Genomic DNA, 20,284 nt, shown 5'->3' with positions numbered 1-20,284 from the left:
TATTTACTTCTAATAGCAACTTTTCTCTCTTACTGAAAAATTGGGATCAAGCCTGAAACCCCTTTGTCTCTGCAGCAAGTTTATGAGTGTTTATTCTCAACTAAGCTGGCTTCTTTCTAAAGGAATTTTATTCTAGCTACAAAGAATATATTTCTTCCAAGTATTACCCTTTGATTAGATTTGAACTAAAAACTAATGTCCCATATTGGGGAAACCTAGATGGCCTATCTCTTGTAAGATAACTAACTCTACTGAATCTCTCTCCCCTCCCATAGCTGTCTCTGTCTCTCTCTTTCTCTGTCTCTCTGTATCTATCTATCTATCATATATCTGTCATTCCATGGATCTATCATCTATCTATCATTATATCTATCAATCCTCTCTCATCTGTATCCCTCTCTCTCAATGTCTCTTGTGTTCTGTTTATGTAATAGAGTAATATGTAGATAACAGAGGCTGTCAATAAAGTGGTCTGTAGAAAAATATTGTCTCTCTATATTACAAAAGTCTAATATTTTTTGGATTTATTAAAAAAACAGATATTGAGGATCCAAACATGCAACTGCAAAGCTGATCTAAGGCCAGTAGTTCATCAGAGCAGTTTAGATATTCACCAGTCATTTCAAACAATTTCTATTTTTATTCTTTTTTATATATTTAATAATTGCTCTATAGAAGTTTAATACAGAAAAGGGACATGAATTTTTAAAATTGAAGTATTGCAGAAGAAAAATATTTTTCACAATGATATAAATATCTTGTGTTGGGTAGAGTGTGTAATTATCTTCAGATATTAGAAAGGAAAATGTGATGATAACTTATTCCAAAGAGATTTGCATCAAACTGCTTTGTAAGAACTGCAGAGCCGTTTTTGATTGTTGAATTTGTAGACAGGTGCATAAAATCTTTACTGTTGTTAACTACAGCCCTCTGCGAACCAGATTGGCTGTTATTTTTAAAAGATGGGGGAAGCACTTACAGCATTGTAAACCTAATATGGTGGCTATTGTGAATCAATTTGTACTATCCTTGACTTTCTGATCTATTAAAATTCTAAAAGATCATTAGCCATCTCTGGGATATGTTTGATTAATGGGTTTGGTTAAACAAAAAAGTTGAGGTCAACCGTAAGCAGAAAGTTTAAAAAAAAATGTATTCCAGAAGAAATGTATGCTTCCTAAGTTGCAAATGAGAAGTTCATTCCTTAGGCATGTTCTAATCAATGAAACTATGTGTTCTCACTGAGATGACCTCAGAGCGGACTTTTAGCCAACCCGCTTATTTGCCTTTCAGTTACAGGCATGTGACTTCTGAGGCTAGGATATTAGCACACCTGCTGAAACTGTGTTAATCTAGGTAATGCAAAGTCCCCAAACACATGCTGTTAATAAGGCAGATTTTTTTTTTTTAAAAAAAGAAAGACTAGGCTAATATCTCACAGTGAGGAAAAATTCTCTGTCATCAGAGAAGGTGAAACATACTCCTGCTCTTTTGACATTAGATACCTTTTATTAAAAATTAATCTCTTTTACTGTTTTCAGCAGTGCATTTTTGCTTCTCCATTATAAAAGCTCTCCTCTCAATAATTCCACGAAGACAGGCTGGGATAACACACCAAGGAAAACGTTTTGCTTTACTTGCCAAAAGGAGACCATAGTTTGTTTTTTCCTTAACTATTGGCCTTCTTACTCCCTGGAGTTTACCACCCTGCACAAATTAGGCTGATTTTATAAACTGAAGATGCACTTTCTATTAAGTTCTCCTCAAAGTGAAAGGAAAGGGCTTCATTCTATTTATCACGCTGCTCTTCACAATTAGTTTTATGATGTATGGCAAGAATGTGTATATTATAAATCGAGTCTGTAACTCTTACATGTCTAGTGATAGTTATGAATTCATTGAGTAGAATTGAAAATATAGTGTATAACAATTCAGTTTGATATACAATCAAAATTGCAAAGCTATTTAACCCCTTACATTCAAATTCATTTTTGCAGGCCTTTTAATTAGATATAATGATCTAAAATAATCAGGATTCCCAAAAGTAAGATGATCAATTTAGCAAAAGCAGACAATTTCTGATGTTAATAAAACCACACAATACCACCGGCTAACACAACCACACAATACCACCAGCTAACACCTGACACTCTTGCCTTCATTTCCTTTCTTTAGGTAAATAAAGTATTAAAAAGATGTAATAATGCAAAAAGAGTACATCAGAAACAGCCTAAAATCATGAAATGCCTAAATTTTTGGCTGAATATGGGTCAAACTTTAAATGTAAGAAGAGATCTCTGCTACCATCCTCTGCCCGTAACGGATAACATGTACTTCTGGCCCTTTATAAAGATCTGGAAGCATGACAATCCCGGCCTCCGCACCCGCTTAAGAGAGAGCACAATAGATCTCATTTTAAAACATTAACATTTTAAAAATTAAATCTGCTGTGCTCCACAAGCAGTTGAGAGAATGTTCTTTATTTAACCCCAACGCTCAATCCTCTGTTGTAACCAAATAGCAGCTGTTTGGTTTTGTTTTTATAACACCCCAGTTTCTTTTCTTAGTTGGTCCTAACAGACTTTCTTAGAATGTTGCTGAACATCTGCAGAGGGAGACATTTCTGTAACATATGTATTTATGTTTCACTAATTGGTACACAATTGTTTCATGATACTTTGATATGAGAAAGATAAAATGTATTTATTTTTATTTTTATTTATTTATTTATTGAGATGGAGCCTTGCTCTGTCACCAGGCTGTAGCACAGTGGCACAATCTTGGCTCACTGCAACCTCTGCCTCCTGGGTTCAAGTGATTCTCCTGCCTCAGTCTCCCGAGTAGCTGGGATTACAGGCACGTGCACCACACCCAGCTAATTTTTGTATTTTTAGTAGAGACAGGGTTTCACCACGTTGGTCAAGCTGGTCTTGATTTCTTGACCTCATGATCTGCCTGCCTCAGCCTCTCAAAGTGCTGGGATTACAGGCATGAGCCACCATGCTTGGCCAAAATTTATTTTTTCAATCAAATGATATTTGACTCTACTCTCAATTAGCAAAGTTGTCAAAAATTCATACTTTTTTTTTTTTGCAAAGATTCTTTTTCCTATTGCTTGGCATTATAACTAGATCTAGAGAATCACAGTCTAGAAAGAGTGGGGAAAAAAAGCCTGGTCATTTCTCATTCTTATTTGTCCTTGTCAGAACTTGAATGATCCATTTGTAGGTGAGCAGCTCTAAAATTATGACATCCATGTGTTCTAAGTCAAACATGATATCCAAGAAAGCTTCTGTGAATAACCCATGCTGAGATTCTTGGAGTCCAGTTCTCTTGGAAACCAAGCACCGTGTCCCTCAGTGGCCTCAATCTTCATGAGTTTCTTTTCATGAAGAAATACACAGGTCTGTACTTTTCAAGGAACCGACCCACCCTGCCATAAATCACTTTTAACTCAAGAAGAGCTATTCTTCTTTCCAAGAATCTAGAATTTCAATGGAAGGACCTCTTACATTTATTTCCAGAAAAAGAGTAATCTGGGTCTCCAGCAGGTCTCAAAGCTCTGGCTTTTTAGCCGAGGAGAAGGTAAAATGTTGCACATTTTTTGGTGTGTGGTAATCCTACAGCCAAAAATAGACACATTTTCTGGATGATCTTCTGCATATGTAGGTAGAAAGATATGTAGTGTGTTTGTGTGTGTGTGTGTGTGTGTGTGTGTGTGTGATTATAAGGTATTTTGGGTGTAGGTTATAATATATAGATATATAGATATATATATCAATTTTCAACTTTTTAAAATTGAAAAGTTATTTTGTAATAACAGTATCTCAAGAATGAGAGAAACTAGCTATCGAGGATACTATCATGTGAGCCTCAAAGTCAGGCTGACTGCCTTATTATTTATCTTTAATTTCCTACAGACACTATCTTGGGAGCAAGAATATGAAAGACACTCGGGAAAAAAAAAAAGGAAAATGCATGTTAACTTTATTTAAATAAAGCCTCCAAAGTGGTGTAAACTTCAAAAGATAAACAAAATACAAAACTGAGTGAATGATTTTATCTTTGCATAACCACCCATTTACTGCTATTAATGTAGCGACAATGTACTCTGCCTGAATCAGTTGCTTCCACATCCACCTCTAGGATCAATTATTAATTCCTCCATCTGGAACCCTGTCTTGCCTCTGTCCCTCCTTCTCCAAAAGATCCTCAAATATGGCATAAATGCAGAAAGGAATACAGCCAGATACAAATTCTTCATTGTTATTTTGCACCAAATTTTAATATATTCTCTCAGTGAGTTAGGCAGCATTTTTTTCTGCTTTCCTCTGTCATACTGGTGTGGTTGGAAAGAGTAACACAAGGATACGGTGATTCCTTTAGCCCTGGGAGAAAAAGGGCTTGGTTTGGGACAGCTTGTGCCCCTAGACTGGTCACAGGGAGCTGACAGCAATCTCCTTCATTAACACTGAGTGCCTGGAAAACTGTATCATTTTCTGCCATAATATGTTAGGTAAAGCTTTGAGGATGTTTTTGTCAAAAGGCAAATCCACAGAAAACACTCCAAGAATCAAGGCATAGAGTGCTTCCGTAAAACATCATGTATACTCCTCTAACTAACGTTCTACTCCTTAGTAACACAGCACAGTGGATGCCCCAGACCCAACTCATCTGTTTCCCTTGGTAATAAATTTAGTAAAGACAGAAATTCTTCTGTACTTTATCCATGGGACAGTGAAAATCATGGCAAATGGACCTTCTCAAACACTTGGACATCACTTATCACAATTAGATATAAGATTCTTAGAACTGTTATTACTTGCATCTATACATTCTATTGTTTTTTAAAAAATTCTCTATCCAGAGAAGATGTGTTTATTCTCTCTCATGATCTATCACTTAATAATATCAATATCACTAATTCTAATTTTTTTTAATGGCCCAATGTCACCCTCTCTCTTCATGGGTTAAATAAGAGGCCAAGAAAAGCAAGCCTGAGAGAAGAGTCATTTTTAAAAACTATTAGAGGTTTGAAAAGGATTTTGAAGTAGACACGAATTGGGGCCAAATTATAACAGCAGTTTTTTTCCTTCAATAATCTGGTCAATAGGAAAAGATTTCCATGTGCCCTATATCCTCTAACCTTGATGCCAGGTCGACAGGCAGTCACGTCTCTCCTCTTCTGAATCACGTATGAAAATATGCATGAGTGCACATGCAATACTATGCTAGCAAACCTTTACTCTTTATCCTGTACAAATAAATGTCTTTTCATTCTGCCAATTCATTCATTCTTTCTCAAATAACAAGATGAGGCCTTTAACTCCAACAGTATGACTCTTGTGTTAATATTAATTCCCTCTCTCTTAGTCACTTTTTCAGAACAACAAACTAATTTTATATTTTTGCAATATTCCTTCATAGCTTTGGCAAGAATCACTGATTTGGAACTTTGTCCTATGCTTTCAAACTATCGAAGATTCAGATCTCAGTTTAATGCAACAGTACAATATCTCAAGAACTTAACCTAGTTATTGAGGCACGACCTTTTTGAGGTTACTTTGTGTTTTTTTTCTGTCAGCTTTGTTTTTTAAGTGTCTGGTTATTTGATCCCTGAAGTGAAGTTTTGAGATTTAATGACTGTCAGATAACATAACAATATCCTGGAGTGTGTATATATATCTGGGATAGGAATAGCCACATGAGTTTCACCTTTCTTTTTATTCGTAAGTACTATGAAATGCATAAGTCAAAAGAAACCTTTTCTTCAAAGGCTTATGTCACTGAAACAGCAAAGAAACCTTTCTCCTGTGTATAGGCAACTATTACTACTTTCCAAGAGGCATATCTGAGCTGTAGCTGCAAACATGTCACATGCCTCTTCAAAGCTACCTTTGCTTTCATAATGACATGCACTACTTGGGGCGTATTTTTTTCCCAAAGGCACTGTCACAGTTTTCATGTTTTTGGTCTGAATTTACCACAGAAAAGCTGCCAGGATGGTTCACGGCTTATGGAAACTTTGCTAAAATTAACTACATGATATAGTAATGTATGCACAACACAGGAGGGGTTAAAGAAAGGGAGAGGAAAAGAGAAATCTCCGGTATAAAAAGGGTATAGTCTGGTTTGTTATTTTTTACCATGCAGACTTATTCCTGAGCATGACTTGTTCTTGTTTCTGTTCAATATTTAGATAAGAATTTATTTAAACAGGTCAAACATGGATGTCCCTATAGTACATTTTAAAAGGATGAAGATTATATTGAGGGAATAGCCACGTACAGCACTAATAGAAAAATTTTTAAATGTTTCTATTATTTCATTCTGTTTTGCTCCCGATTATAAATGTTATTGTTATAGCGCTTTATTTAGTAATAAATCTAGAAATATCAGTTATTCTAACACAAAGCACAAATACACCCTATGTACAAACACCATCTTGCAAGCACTGAAGACAGAATTATACCAATGAATTTATCCATCAAACAAAATTTAATATTACTTTAAAGGTTGTTACAGAAACTATAAACATTTCTAAATTTTCCACCTAACTTCATTCATTACATAATAGGACCAAATTAAAGACTTTGAATGCTGCAATGAGGGTCTATCCTATTTCTGCCTCTTTAATTGAGGGTTCTTTACCCAGGGAGTTACCTGAGTTGTTAGCAAATTGAAGTTAGCTGCAAATATCCATGACTATTCCAGGGTATTGCCCATAGTCCTTCTTCCCTTTATCTAAAGTTTTGATCCTCTATTTCATGTTCCTGAATCAAACTCTGGCCCCATTTAGAGTTTTCATAATGCTTTCTGTCTGTCTGTTCAGCTTTATGACTGACACTGAAGAGATGCATCTTCGGGTGGAAAACTCCTTTTCCTGACCTAGCATTGTTAAGATGCCCTCTGTCAGGGGAAGCGCTTGTGAACTTTTGTTGATTAAAGCTCTTAAGGAATAAAATATCATTATGAAGGCATAAATTAAGAAGGCTTGGTATAAGAGAAATGCAAGATTTCATTTTGGTTTATTTCTGAAAAATAATTGATCCTTCTGCCTCAGCCACCTAAGTAGCTAACATGCCCAGCTAATTTTTTAATTTTTATTTTGTAGACATGGGATCTTGCTATCTTGCCCAGGCTAGTCTCAAGCTCCTGGCCTCAAGAGATAATCCCCTCGGCCTCCTAAAGCACTGCGATTACCAGCATAAGCCAATGTGCCCACCCTGTTTTACCACTATTTTCTGAGATTTTTAAAGATTCTGTGGGTTAGTTCTTGTCTTTCACAATTGCTCGTTGTGGATTGGGGATTTACTTTCCAGAGTCCCCTAATTCTGTTATCAATGATTAATCTACTTCCAACTTCCATTTTTTTTCTATATGAACTTGTCAATTTATAGCTAAAATATGATTTTGTTTATTCCTCTAAGAAGAGATTTTTCTGGTTTATTTGCTTTTGTTTGTAATACAGTTTTAAAGTATTTTTCTTAGAGGTATGTGAAAGATGATGTACTTTCTGATATTCTGGATCTTCTAAACTAATTATCATTTTCTCTGACAAATAACTTTAATCTGGGATTAATATAAGAATCTTAGGTTTCAGTTTGTTTTCTTTTTCCTCATGATAGTCTCAACATACAATTCCAGTGTTGCGTAAAGAAGTCCAATATTATACCGATATTATTTTTTCTTTGTAGCTAATACTTTTTTTCTTCCTAGGAGCTTAAAATATTTCTCTTTGATCTTAGAGTTTAAGAATAATACCGACATTTGCTTTGATGTGTGTATTTTCTTATCAATCTAATTGGTCATTTATGGGACAAGGGTTTCTATGTTATCCAAGGTCCCACTCCTCCACATACTGCCCAGTGTCAAGCTCGTCCGCGATTTGCCACCCCTGGTCCTCACATTGGGTCATGGTCTCCCCTATCTATCAAACTCAATGGAAAGATTTTTGTTTTTTAAAGATAAAACCTCCTATGAAATTGGAGCAAGTAAAAACAGGAAAATGAGAAACAGAAAGATAATTATGAAAATGGTCCAGTTTTCCTAATATCCTAACAGTAGGAATTCAAAAAACAGAAAATAGAGAGAAAAGCAAATCATGAATAAAATATCCAAGATAATTTGTCACAACTGAAGTTTCCAATTCAAAAGATTCCATTTGATGCCCAACATGATGGATAAAAGTAGACCTACTCGAAGACACATAATCTTAAAATTTCAGAAACAAGGAACAGAAAAAAATTACATGTTATAAAAGAAAAACAATGGATCATATAAAAAAGACAGAGGTATTTTTAGATTTCTCAATAGCATTAGAAGCTAGAAAATTATTTACACTAAAGAAAAATTATCTCCCACTTAAAATCTGTATCAATTATCTGTCCAATGGAAAGGTGAAGACATTTCCAGACCTCCAAGTTCTCAGCAATTTCACCTTCCACAAACACTTCTCCAGAAATCTACTAGATAATGTGCTCCTCTGAAACTAGGAAGACAAAAGCAAAGGAATGGATGAGAGGCTGACAGGAATAGGAGAGGTCACTGAGGAAACAGTCCAAAGAGATTCCCAGAATGAGCATGAAAAGAGGTGTCCAGAGGACAGTTGTATGCCAGGTACAGTAGAAACCCAGCCCAGAGTGACATAGGTCTGAGGATCTAGAAAAGGATTTTTCAATATTAATTTGATGGTGAGGAGATGTAGATAATTGACAAGGGTTTAAGGTTGAACAGTAATATGTATGCAGAAAGCTAAATGAAAAAAAATTCAGTCCATACAAAAAAAAAAATTTGTATTCTTTAGTGGAGAAGTGTAATAATCCTAGTTCACTAAGAGATCAAATTTAGAGCATGACCATGATGTAAACATTAAGGTCTCCAACTAAAATTAGGCTGCAAAACACAATTTTAAAAAAAGATACAATGAGAAGATAATAAGAAGTGAGCGTGTGGGGCAGTAGAGGAGAGGCAAGAAGGATAAAGGCCAAATCCTTTCCTTTCATTGTCAAAAATCAGTGCATGAAACTGAAAAACTGGGAAGTGGCAATGCAAGCAGGTTATATTGAGCTATGAAGATAAATACCCAAAGAATCAACTAAAACAATTGAAAAGGATTGCTTTAGGGAGAAAGAAATGTGAATGCTCTGAATTGATGTATTTTTTAACAACTCTTATGGAACTATGTGCTCTTTAAACTACATGTATTATGTGACCACATGTATATAATTTTAAAAACTAAAAATGTAGAGGAAAGATGGAAGAAGGAAGGAAAGTAGAATGGATGAAGAGAAGAAGAAAAAGGTGGATAATGAGATAAGACTATCCAAAAGCCAGAAGGACCATGTTTTTATTAAATTGGAATTTTAATGTTAAAGGCATCAATCAGAACACCAAATGACATGATCTACCTACAAAAAGAACCAAGTTAAAGTTGTGTTTTATAACCTAACCAGTCAATATCCTTCCATTCGGCTCCTTTATTTCTTTTCTATGGGAAAACTCAACTAATTTTCCAGCTTTCTTTCAATAAACGTAATAATTGGCTGACATTCTATGATGGCCAGAATGAAAGACAGTGTCTTCCAGTCTTGTCCATTCAGATAATCTTTTTATGGTTCTAACATTGTGTGTGAATTAGATTTTGGTCTGGAAGGCCATTTTTCATTAATTCAGATTGGGCCTTGGTCCAGCCTAGGCCAGTTTTTCATTCTGTCTTGCTTTACCATTATTTCTCAAATTTTATTCATGAGATGTTTTACACATCAATTATATTTTGTATGTATTTTACTTTAATCCATCTAGTATAAATTACGTCCATTTGTAATTAATCATGGAATCTATGCAGTTTAGGATAATGTTTCCAAAATTTCTAGATTAACAGAAGATCTGTACTTTACAACTATAGAAATCATCCAATATAATTTAAAATGTGATAGTCATCTTAAGAATTTGCATCACTGTGTTGATCAGCACACTTTTTCTTACAAGAACATAAACTTTTTTTAGATTAAGCAAAATTAATTTAGGTTCTTTTTTCTTTGGAACTAAAATTAAGATGTATGATCAAATGTAGCATTTAACAGGAATGCTGTTTTTTGTTTTTGTTTGTTTGTTTTAAAGCTGCTTTATTTTTCTCTAGGATCTCACAATTTGTTATTGTTACCTCTCGGTACAATTGTCTGGTTTTTGTTATTGGATTATTGGATAGATCTATCTTTCTCTGCTTTTCCATCCATCCATCTAGCAAAAAAAAAAAAAAAAAAAGCTCTCCTACAGCTTTTCAGCAATCAGGGTACAGGTAGTCTGAAGAGACTCATTACTTCTCCAAACCCCAATTTCAAGTTTCTAGAAGAGAGAATCTAGAAGGATTGAATCCAAAATCCATGGAGTCTAAATGTTGGCCTCAGAAGTTTACTCCTCGGGTATGAAAAGGCATTTCTTAGGGAGGGTAGGCAAACATTGAGGACACCAACAAGTATCTACTGCTCTGCAGTAAATAAATGCAATTAGATCATACAGTGTATTTTTAGTATTTTCTAATTCATTATTGACAATGTTGGTCTGTGTCCATCACCTTGTTTTCCTTGGTTGGGAGAATTTGTTTATTTTTGGTTTGTCTTACGAAGTCTTTTTTTTTTTAACTTTTATTTTATATTCAGAGGGCACCTGTGCCAGTTTGTAACCTGGGTATATTGTCTGATGCTGAGGTGTGGAGTACCATTGATCCTGTCACCCAGGTAGTGAGCATAGTACACAGTAGTAAGTTTTTCAACCCTTTTCACCATCCTCTCTCCTCCAGTAGTTCCATTATCTGCTATTCCCATCTTTATGTCCATAAATACCCAATGTTTAGCTCCCACTTGTAAGTGAGAAAATGCAGTATTTCCTGCATGAATTTGCTTAGGATAATGGTCTTGAGCTGCATCCAGGTTGCTACAGAGGACATGATCTCATTATTTTTATGGCTGTGTAGTATTCCATGGTGTGTATGTACCACATTTTCATTATCCAATCTGCCGTTGATTTCATGTCTTTGCTATTGTGAATAGCATCACAGTGAACAAAGGAGTACTTGTGTCTTTTCAGTAGAATGATTTATTTTCTTTTGGATAGATACCCAGTAATAGGATTGCTGGGTTAAATGGTAGTTCTATCTTAAGTTCTTTGAGAAGTCTCCAAACTGCTTTCCACAGTGACTGAGCTAACTTTATTCCCACCAAACGTATAAGCATTTCCTTATCTCCTCAGCCTCACCAAGGTTTGTTGTGTTTTGACTTTTTAATAATAGCTATTCTGACTGGTGTGAGATAGTATCTTATTGTGGTTTTGATTTGCAATTATGATGAGTGATGTTGAGTGTTTTTTCATGTTTATTGGTTGTGTGTATGTCTTCTTTTGAGAAGTATCTGTTCATGTCTTTTGACTACCTTTTAATGGGATTTTTCTTTGTTAAATTATTTAAGTTCCTTGTACATTCTAGATTTAGACCTTTGTTGAATGCATAGTTTGCAAATATTTTCTCCCACTCTGTAGGTTGTCTGTTTACTCTGCTGATAGTTTCTTTTGCTGAGCAGAAGCTCTTTAGTTTAATTAGATCCCACTTGTCAATTTTTGATTTTGTTGCAATTGCTTTTGAGGATGTAATCATAAATTATTTGCCAAGGCTGATGTCCAGAATGATGTTTCCTAGGTTTTTTTCTAGGATCCTCATAGTTTGAGGTCTTACCTTAAAATCTTTAATCAATCTTGAGTTCAATTTTATGTATGATGAAACATAAGGTTCAGTTTCATTCTGCTATATTTAGCTAGCCAGCTATCCCAGCAACATTTATTGAATAGAAAGTCCTTTCTGCATTGCATATTTTTGTAGTGTTAGTTGAAGATCAGATGGCTGCAGGTGTGAGGCTTCATTTCTGGGTTCTCTGTTCTGTCTCATTGGTTTATGTGTTGTTTTTAACCATGCTGTTTTGGTTACTGTAGCCTTATAGTATGGTTTGATGTCTGATAACATGATGTCTCCGGCTTATTCTTTCTGTTTAGGATTGCTTTGCTATTCAGGTCTTTTTGGTGCCATATGAATTTTAGAATAGTTTTTCCTAATTCTGTGAAAAATTAAATTAGTAGTTTGATAGGAGTAGTGTTGAATATGTAGGTTGCTTTGGGCAGTATGATGGTTTTAACAATACTGATGCGTATAAAATGTTTTTCTGTTTATTTGTGTCATCTCTGATTTCTTTCAGCAGTGTTTTGTAGTTCTCCTTGTAGATATCTTTCACCTCCTTAGTGAGGAGTATTCCTAGGTAATTTTTGTGTGGCTATTGTGAATGGCATTGCATTCTTTATTTGGCCCTCAGCTTGAACATTATTGATGTATAGATATGGTACTGATTTTCATAAATTGATTTTGTATCTTGAAACTTTACTGAAACATTTTTATCAGTTTCAAGAGCCTTTTGGCAGAATCATTAGAGTTTTCTATATGTAAAATCATATCGTCAGTAAAGAGAGATAGTTTGACTTCTTCTTTTCCTATTCAGATGCCTTTTCTTTCTTTCTCTTGCCTGATTGCTTTGGCTAGGACTTTCAATAAATACTACGTTGAATAGGAGTGGTAAGAGTGGGCATTCTTGTCTTGTTCCAGTTCTCAAAGGGAATGATTCCAGCTTTTGTCCATTCAGTATGATGTTGGCTGTGAGTTTGTCATAGACGACTCATTATTCTGAAGTATATTTCTCCAATGCCTAGTTTGGTGAATGTTTTTACCGTAAGGGATGTTGAATTTTATCAAAGGCTTTTTCTGCATCTATTCAGATGATAATATGGCTTTTGTTTTTAATTCTCTTTATGTGGTGAATCACATTCATTGATTTGCATATGTTGAACCAACCTGGCATCCCAGTAATCAAGCAAGCATTCTTGATCTTAGTGAGTTATCTTTTTGATGTGCTGCTGGATTCAACTTGCAAGTGTTTGTTGAGGATTTTTGCATTTATGTTCATCAGGGATGTTGGCCTGTATTTTCTTTTTTCATCGTGTTTTGCCAGGTTTTGGTATGAAAGTGATGACTTCATAAAATCAATTAAGGAGAATTCCCTCTTCCTTGATTTTTTTTGGGAATAGTTTCAGTAGAATTGGTATCAGCTCTTCTTTGTATGTCTGGTAGAATTCAGCTGTGAATCCATCTGGTCAGGAGCTTTTAGGGTTGGTAACTTTTTTATTACTAATTTATTTATTCAGTTTTGGAACTTGATATTGATCTGTTTAGGGTTTCAGTTTCTTCCTGTTTCAGTCTTGGGAGGTTGTGTGTTCCAGGAATTTATCTATTTTTCCTACATTTTCTACTTTGTGTGCATAGAGGTGTTCTGTAACAGTCTCTGGGAATCTTTGGTATTTTTGTAAGATTGATTGTAATGTCATCTTTGCCATTCCTGATTGTGCTTATTTGGATATTCTTTTTTCTTTGTTAATCTAGCTAGCAGTCTATTGATCTTGTTTATCATTTTAAAAAAACTTTTGGTTTCATGGATTCTTTGTATGGATTTTGGGATCTCAATTTCTCTCAGTTCTGCTCTGTGAGTTTTTAGTATTGTGTAGTGCTCTATGAAATAAAATATATATATACTCACTACATGCTGCTACATTATAGGGGCAACTAAAAAACTTTTATGTACCCCTGTCACTCTCTAAGAATTTCTTATATTGTTTGACTCTTTTACTACGCTTGGCTTCTTAATCACTTTCTTGTGATTACTTAGTTGGGTTTATTATTACAATCAAATCAACATGAGTATTCTTTTATATGTACATTTTCCTTTCACTTTGTATATTTTGTATATTAGTGTATATTTGTAACAACTGCTTCAAATCTTTTTTGGAATGAGAAAACATACATCTGACTGTAAATAAATCAGTCACAATCTTACTAATATATTTTTTAAGTCTCACTGATGTCTCTTTTTTCAAAATGTTTAGCCTTGAGTTAAAATTTTTATTAAGTATTAAAACTCTGCTGCAGATAGGCTGAGCACAGTGGCTCATGCCTATAATCCCAGCACTTTGGGAAGCCAAGATGGGCAGATCAGGCATTTAAAACCAGCCTGAGCAAGGATGGCAAAACCCCATCTCAACAAAAAATATAAAAATCAGCTAGTGTGGTGGTGTGTGCCTGTAGTCCCAGCTCCACAGGTGGCTGAAGTGACAGGATGACTTGAGCACAAGAGGTAGTGGTTGCAGTCAACCAGGATCATGTCACTGCACTCCAGCTTGTGTGTGACAGAGTAAGACCCTGTCTCTAAATAAATAAATAAATTTTTAAAACATAATGCAAGTAAACATGTAGAAAATAATCATTAAAATTCTACAGTGCAGAAGAAGTACTCACATAACTCTGCCATAAAATAGTCTATTAATCATGTTTTGATTTATGCTGGTACATTGAGGGATATTTTTCCAATTAACACCTCCTGACTCATTCCTCCATTTTTATTCTGCCCCTTACAAATCTTTTATCTATTTCATGCTTTCATTAATTTTTTTAAAAAAACTTTCTAAGTAATATATGTGAGGCATCATATTGAGAGACAGAGACAAAGTCATCTGTTTCATAGAATAGGAATCAATTCTATGGTGAATTAAAAACTGTATTTTTATGCTACAATAGTGTCACATTTACAGAGTAATTGACTATCACTTCTGAATAATCTGACATCTGAATGGCAAAAATGGACCAACCACACTGAGATCAAAGGGAAGAGCATTAAATGCAGAAGACAAAGGCCAGGCAAAGTCCGAGCAAAGGCCCTGTGGTAAAAGTTCACATGTTGCTGGAACCTATAAAGGATTATGTAGCTGTAGTTTGGTGGAGAGGTGGAGACATGAGGATGAAGAAGTGGGTGGGGGGGGTCAGATTTCTGTAAGCAAGAATGAGGATCTGGAGTGTATTCTATGAAAGTAAAACCAAAGGAGTATTTTAGGAAATGGAGTGGCAAGGTTAAACTTAGCATGCTTAAAATACTGACCTTACTCTGTAGATACATATAAATAGACTTAGTGATAAAGCCAATATTGGGGAGAGGTTTAGTAGTTGTTGTGTGTGCGTATATATATGTGTTTTCTAATGCAGACAAAAACTTGGTGAAATATATTTGGATTTCATATATATGATACCAAATCTCATCTAAATTTATACTGACTTGTTATAAAAGTCAGCAGTTTCTAACATGAAGGTCTAATGTCCTCATTTTCCACATGAATTTTAAGATTGCTCTCAACTGTACATTTATCCATTCAAAAATGATGTTAAAGCACCTACTATGAGTCAGAAACTACCCTAACCATCCTGCAAACACTACACGGTAAGCAAGACCCAGAGTCTGTCTTCAGGGAACTGACCACTTAATGAAAAATTTTAAACTGCTCTAAAACTTTTTAGGGAAATGATTTAAAATCATTAAACTTAGGTACTTCTTCTTTAAGTATATGCAAACCATCTCTTCTCTTGGAAACCATCCTTACAAAAACTTGACTCCTTGCCCTGGTCATTTCTTGAACCAAACTTAAGCTTCTTTGTGCCTATAGGTGCTGGCAAAGCAGAGACTGTCTATCTCTGAATATGTGTATCGTCAGTGTCACAGTCTCTCTGTGAACACCATTATTCAAGGCTCAGAGTTACTGTTGTTCTTGTTGCAAATAGTGATTTCCAATGTTAAGTTTTCGGAATGGTAGTGCTAGAAGACTTTCTTAAAACAAAGATTCCATAGCAAAGTAAACATTTTTATATTTTCCTAAGCAGAAAATGTAAACCTTTCTCTGTAATATTTGATGAATATTAAAAGATTTTCAAGATCCTTCTTTTAAAAAAGAAATACCTACTTTGTAATCCACTTTCCTGTTATTACTAGTGATGATTTTCTGCAGTGTTTAAGCATGCTATGTTTAACTTTGCCACTTCATTTCCCTTGACCTTGTATATGCCACAAAGATTCTCATTTACACTTTGGGAGTCACAGCCTTCTTGATTTATCAAATCCTTACCTAATACACAAAGACACCCATCTTTCTAAAAAATCACTTTCATGTACAACAATTCTGTTAGTAAAATTGTGTTTATGTATCTGTGTCTTGTGTGTACCTTTGTATATGTTTCTGTTTGTGGTGTGTGTCTATGTGTGTGTTTTGTTTTGTTCTGTCTTAATTTGTGGTTCATCAAGAGAAACAAATTGTTTAGTACATGGAAAAAAATAACTCATTTACTTTTTTACAAGAGTCAAATTTGAAGGATTTTTGAAGGTTCCTAAAATAATAAACATCATTTATGGAAAGCATTTTATATTATTAAATAAGAACAGATTTTGTTAGTCTTATAATGCTTTAAAATGCAGACTTTCTAATGTGAGTATCTGAATTGAATTTAGGTAGGAGATTATGAAATCATTAATTATTAATACTCTTTTGGTGAAAAGGAATATTAAAATGTATTTTGAGACTTTACCCTCTATGTGACAAGCAACTGTTATTGCCTTTCCATTTAATTAAAATTTCTAATTACATTTTTATCTATGATAAAAAGCACAAAATTTAAAATGCAACAGTTACCACTATTAAACTTGAAGCATTTTCACGTTAAGGTCTCTGCTGCTCGTACATCAACCATCGATGCTGATATGGATTATCATTTCAATTAAAAGATTGTTTATGATCCCCATAGGTATAGATAGAAATGAAGCCCAACCAATGGGAATTCCAATGACGATGTAGAACATTTCATATTAAATAAAATCCTGTGCACCTGGGAAATCAAATTTTAGCTCAGGTTGTATTTATTGTGACACCCTAGGACTTGTGTTTTATGGATTCAAGATGAGAAAATCATTAAAAATCTGCTTGTCACATTAGGAAATCATTTAAAATTACTCCCTCAGGGATTATCATTAGCAATATATTGTAAGAACTTTTCCTACTCTGACCATCTTATCTTTATGTGACACGTGATTTCCATAGTTAACTAGAGAATTCAGTGTTTAGGAAGATTATGATGTTGAGAAATCCTCCTGAGACAATTTCTTTCATCACTGAGATTTTCCCCCAAATAGGAAGTTGTTTTTCTTTTTGTAATCTGCAAATATCCTTTTTCTCAAGCCACTTTCCTGTGAGTCTTCTGCAGGTTTTCAGCACATCTAAAAAGAGAAAACCTAACTATTTATACCTAAAAAGACTCAATAAACCAAAATAAAACATAAAAGCTTGAGACTTATGGTCAAAGAATCAAACCCAAGTAAGACTGGAGTTTTCTAGTGAAATACCTAAGAAATCTAAAATTCAAACCCAAGGTCATGGTGTGGAAGGAAATAAACATACATTATATCTTTACATAACAAATAATCTCTAGGGCAATTTTCCTACTAGAAATCATAATTATCTCCATCAGTTGCTCCAGGGCAGTATCATCAAGCTGATAAAGCATTTGTGTCTCTGCCAATCACACTGCCACAGAAACTGGAGGGGAAATATCTGCTGCTCCACAGTTCTGTCTCCGAGTCTGGAAAATAGCCATTATCTCCATGGCAATCTGTATTGTAGACAGCTATCCAATCCTCATCTTTTCTTTTCTTTTTTTTTTTCAGTTTAATTTTATGCTTTCATATAGCTCCATTTTAAAATATTTTCTTTCATTACTTTTCCTTTATTCCTCTAATTATATATATGCATTTCCACAAAGCTATCTCGTTTTTATATAATTAGAGGAAACTAGAAAGATAGGTTCCCTCTAATTATATAAAAACAAGATAGCTTTGTGGAAATGCATATATGTTATATACATATATATGCCGCATAGAAAATATAACTGATTTTTGAGTACAGTCATTATGTAAAAGAAAATTGACCAACAGAAGACAAAATTCTTTAGAAAACTAAGAAGTGCTGCTTACAATAATGTGTAGAGATGCAATATATATATATAGAATGAAACATAAAATTCTTTAGACATTTAATGAGTCTAAATGACTTGCAAGAAAACACAGCATTTTTTTTTTTACTTTTTTGAATATGTAGTAATTTTTTGATGTTTGAAGTTCTGAGAAAAGACCAAATTTTCATTATAATAATATCAGTTGTTACTGTTTTTCTATAAATATTATTGTTTAACTACTTTCTTTTCTTCACTCAATCTGTTAGTCCTATCCAACCTGCTGAGAACAAACAGTATCTATTCAACCATTTTAATCATCAAAGTAAAATTTCAGGAAGGTTACTCTTGTAAAACTCATGTGTGGATAATGATGATTTTGTGAAGAAAAAACAGTGTTATTTGCTTTCAAGATTCCCTCCAATGGGATCTGTTTTTGTTATTTTACCATACAAGTAATGAATGTGTCTGAATATGGGATAGGTAATTTGAGAAGGAAGTACACCTTTTACAAAATACTGAGAAGTTTTGAGAAAAACACACTGATAACACCAAACATATCTGAAGCCATAATTCATAACTGACTTAACTCTGTAAGTCTACAGTGTTAAACATTTTCAGTACCCAGAAATATATGGTGAATAAGTGGAAGTGAATAAGTCTTATAAGACCTGATGGTTTTATAAATGGGAGTTCCCCTGCACAAGCTCTCTTATCTGCTGTCATATAAGATGTGACTTTGTTCCTCATTTGCCTTCTGGCATGATTGTGAGGTCTCCACAGCCATGTAGAACTGTGAGTCAATTAAACCTCTTTCCTTTATAAATTACCTAGTCTTACATATGTCTTTATGAGCAGTGTGAAAACAGACTAATACAGTAAATTATTACTGATAGAGTGGGGTGCTGCTGTAATGATACCCAAAATTGTGGAAGCTACTTTATAGCTGGGTAACAGGCAGAAGTTGGAACAATTTGGAGGGCTCAAAAGAAGACAGGAAGATGGGGAAAGTTTGAAACATCCTAGATACTTGTTGAATGGCTTTGACCAAAATGCTGATAGTGATATGAACAATGAAATCCAGGTTGAGCTGGTCTAGGAAGATGAGGAACTTGTTGGGTACTGCAGTAAAGGTCACTCTTGCTATGCAAAAAGAGTGGTGGCATTTTTCCCCTGCCCTAGAAGTCTGTGGAACTTTGAACTTGAAAGAAATGATTTAGGGTATCTGGCAGAAGAAAGTTCTAAGCGGCAAAATGTCCAAGAAGAAGCAGAGCATAAAAGTCTGACCATGCAATAGAAAAGAAAACTCCATTTTCTGAGGAGAAATTCAAGCAAGCTGAAGAAATCTGCATAAGTAACAAGGAGCCCAATGGAATGCTAATCACCAAGACAATGGGGAAAATGTCTCCAGGGCAGGTTAGAGACCTTTATGGCAGCCCCTCCCATCACATGCCTGAAAAATGGCTTCATGGGCTGAGCCCAGGGACCTCTGCTCCATGCAGCCTCAGGGCATGGTGCCCTGCATCCTAACTGCTTCAGCTCCAGCCATGGTTAAAAGGGGTTAACATACAGCTCAGGCCATTGCTTCAGAGGGTGCAAGCCCCAAGCCTTGGTTGCTTCCATGTGTTGATGGGCCTGCTGGTACACAGAAGCCAAGAATTGAGGTTTGGGAACCTGTGCCTAGATTTCAGATGATGTATGGAAATGCCTGCTTGTCCAGGCAGATGTTTGCTGCAGGGGCAGGGTCCTCATGGAGAACTTCTGCTAGGGCAGTGTGGAAGAGAAATGTGGGGTTGAGGGCCCCACAAGGAGTCCCCACTGAAGAACCACCTACTGGAACTGTGAAAAGAGAACCACCATCCTCATGACCCCAGAATGATAGATCCACCAATAGCTTGCACAGTGCACCTGGTAAAGCCACAGACACTCAACACCAGCAGCTGAGAAGGAGGCTGTACCCTGCAAAGCCACAGGGCCGAGCTGCCCAAGACCATGGGAACCCACCTTTTGCAACAGAGTGGCCTGGATCTAAGACATGGAATCAAAGACGATCATTTTGGAGCTTTAAGATTTGACTGCTCCACTGGATTTCAGACTTGCATGGAGCTGGTAGCTCCTTCATATTGGCCAATTTCTCCAGTTTGGAATGGCTGTATTTACCCAATGCCTGTACCCCCATTGTATCTAGGAAGTGACTAACTTGCTTTTGATTTTAGAAGCTCATAGGCAGAAGGCACTTGCCCTGTTTCAGATGAGACTTGAAACTGTGGACCTTTGAGTTAATGCTGAAATGAGTTAAGACTTTGGGGATCTGTTGGAAGGGCATGATTGGTTTTGAAATATGAGGACATGAGATTTGGGAGGGGTGAAGGGTGG

General features: G+C 35.2%; 1 protein-coding gene across 1 annotated transcript in view; it reads left to right on the top strand.

The window, feature by feature from the left end:
- Positions 1 to 20,284, top strand: part of GALNTL6 (polypeptide N-acetylgalactosaminyltransferase like 6) — a 1,235,246-nt gene that overhangs the window by 805,855 nt on the left and 409,107 nt on the right. The gene's annotated exons all lie outside the window — the stretch shown is intronic.

The sequence above is a fragment of the Aotus nancymaae genome, unplaced genomic scaffold, assembly GCF_030222135.1.
Source record: "Aotus nancymaae isolate 86718 unplaced genomic scaffold, 86718_ANA_hifiasm-v0.15.2.pri h1tg000115l, whole genome shotgun sequence".
Taxonomy (NCBI): Eukaryota; Metazoa; Chordata; class Mammalia; order Primates; family Aotidae; genus Aotus; species Aotus nancymaae.
The sequence above is the reverse complement of the archived record's forward strand: the minus strand, read 5'-3'. Positions and strand labels throughout refer to the sequence as shown.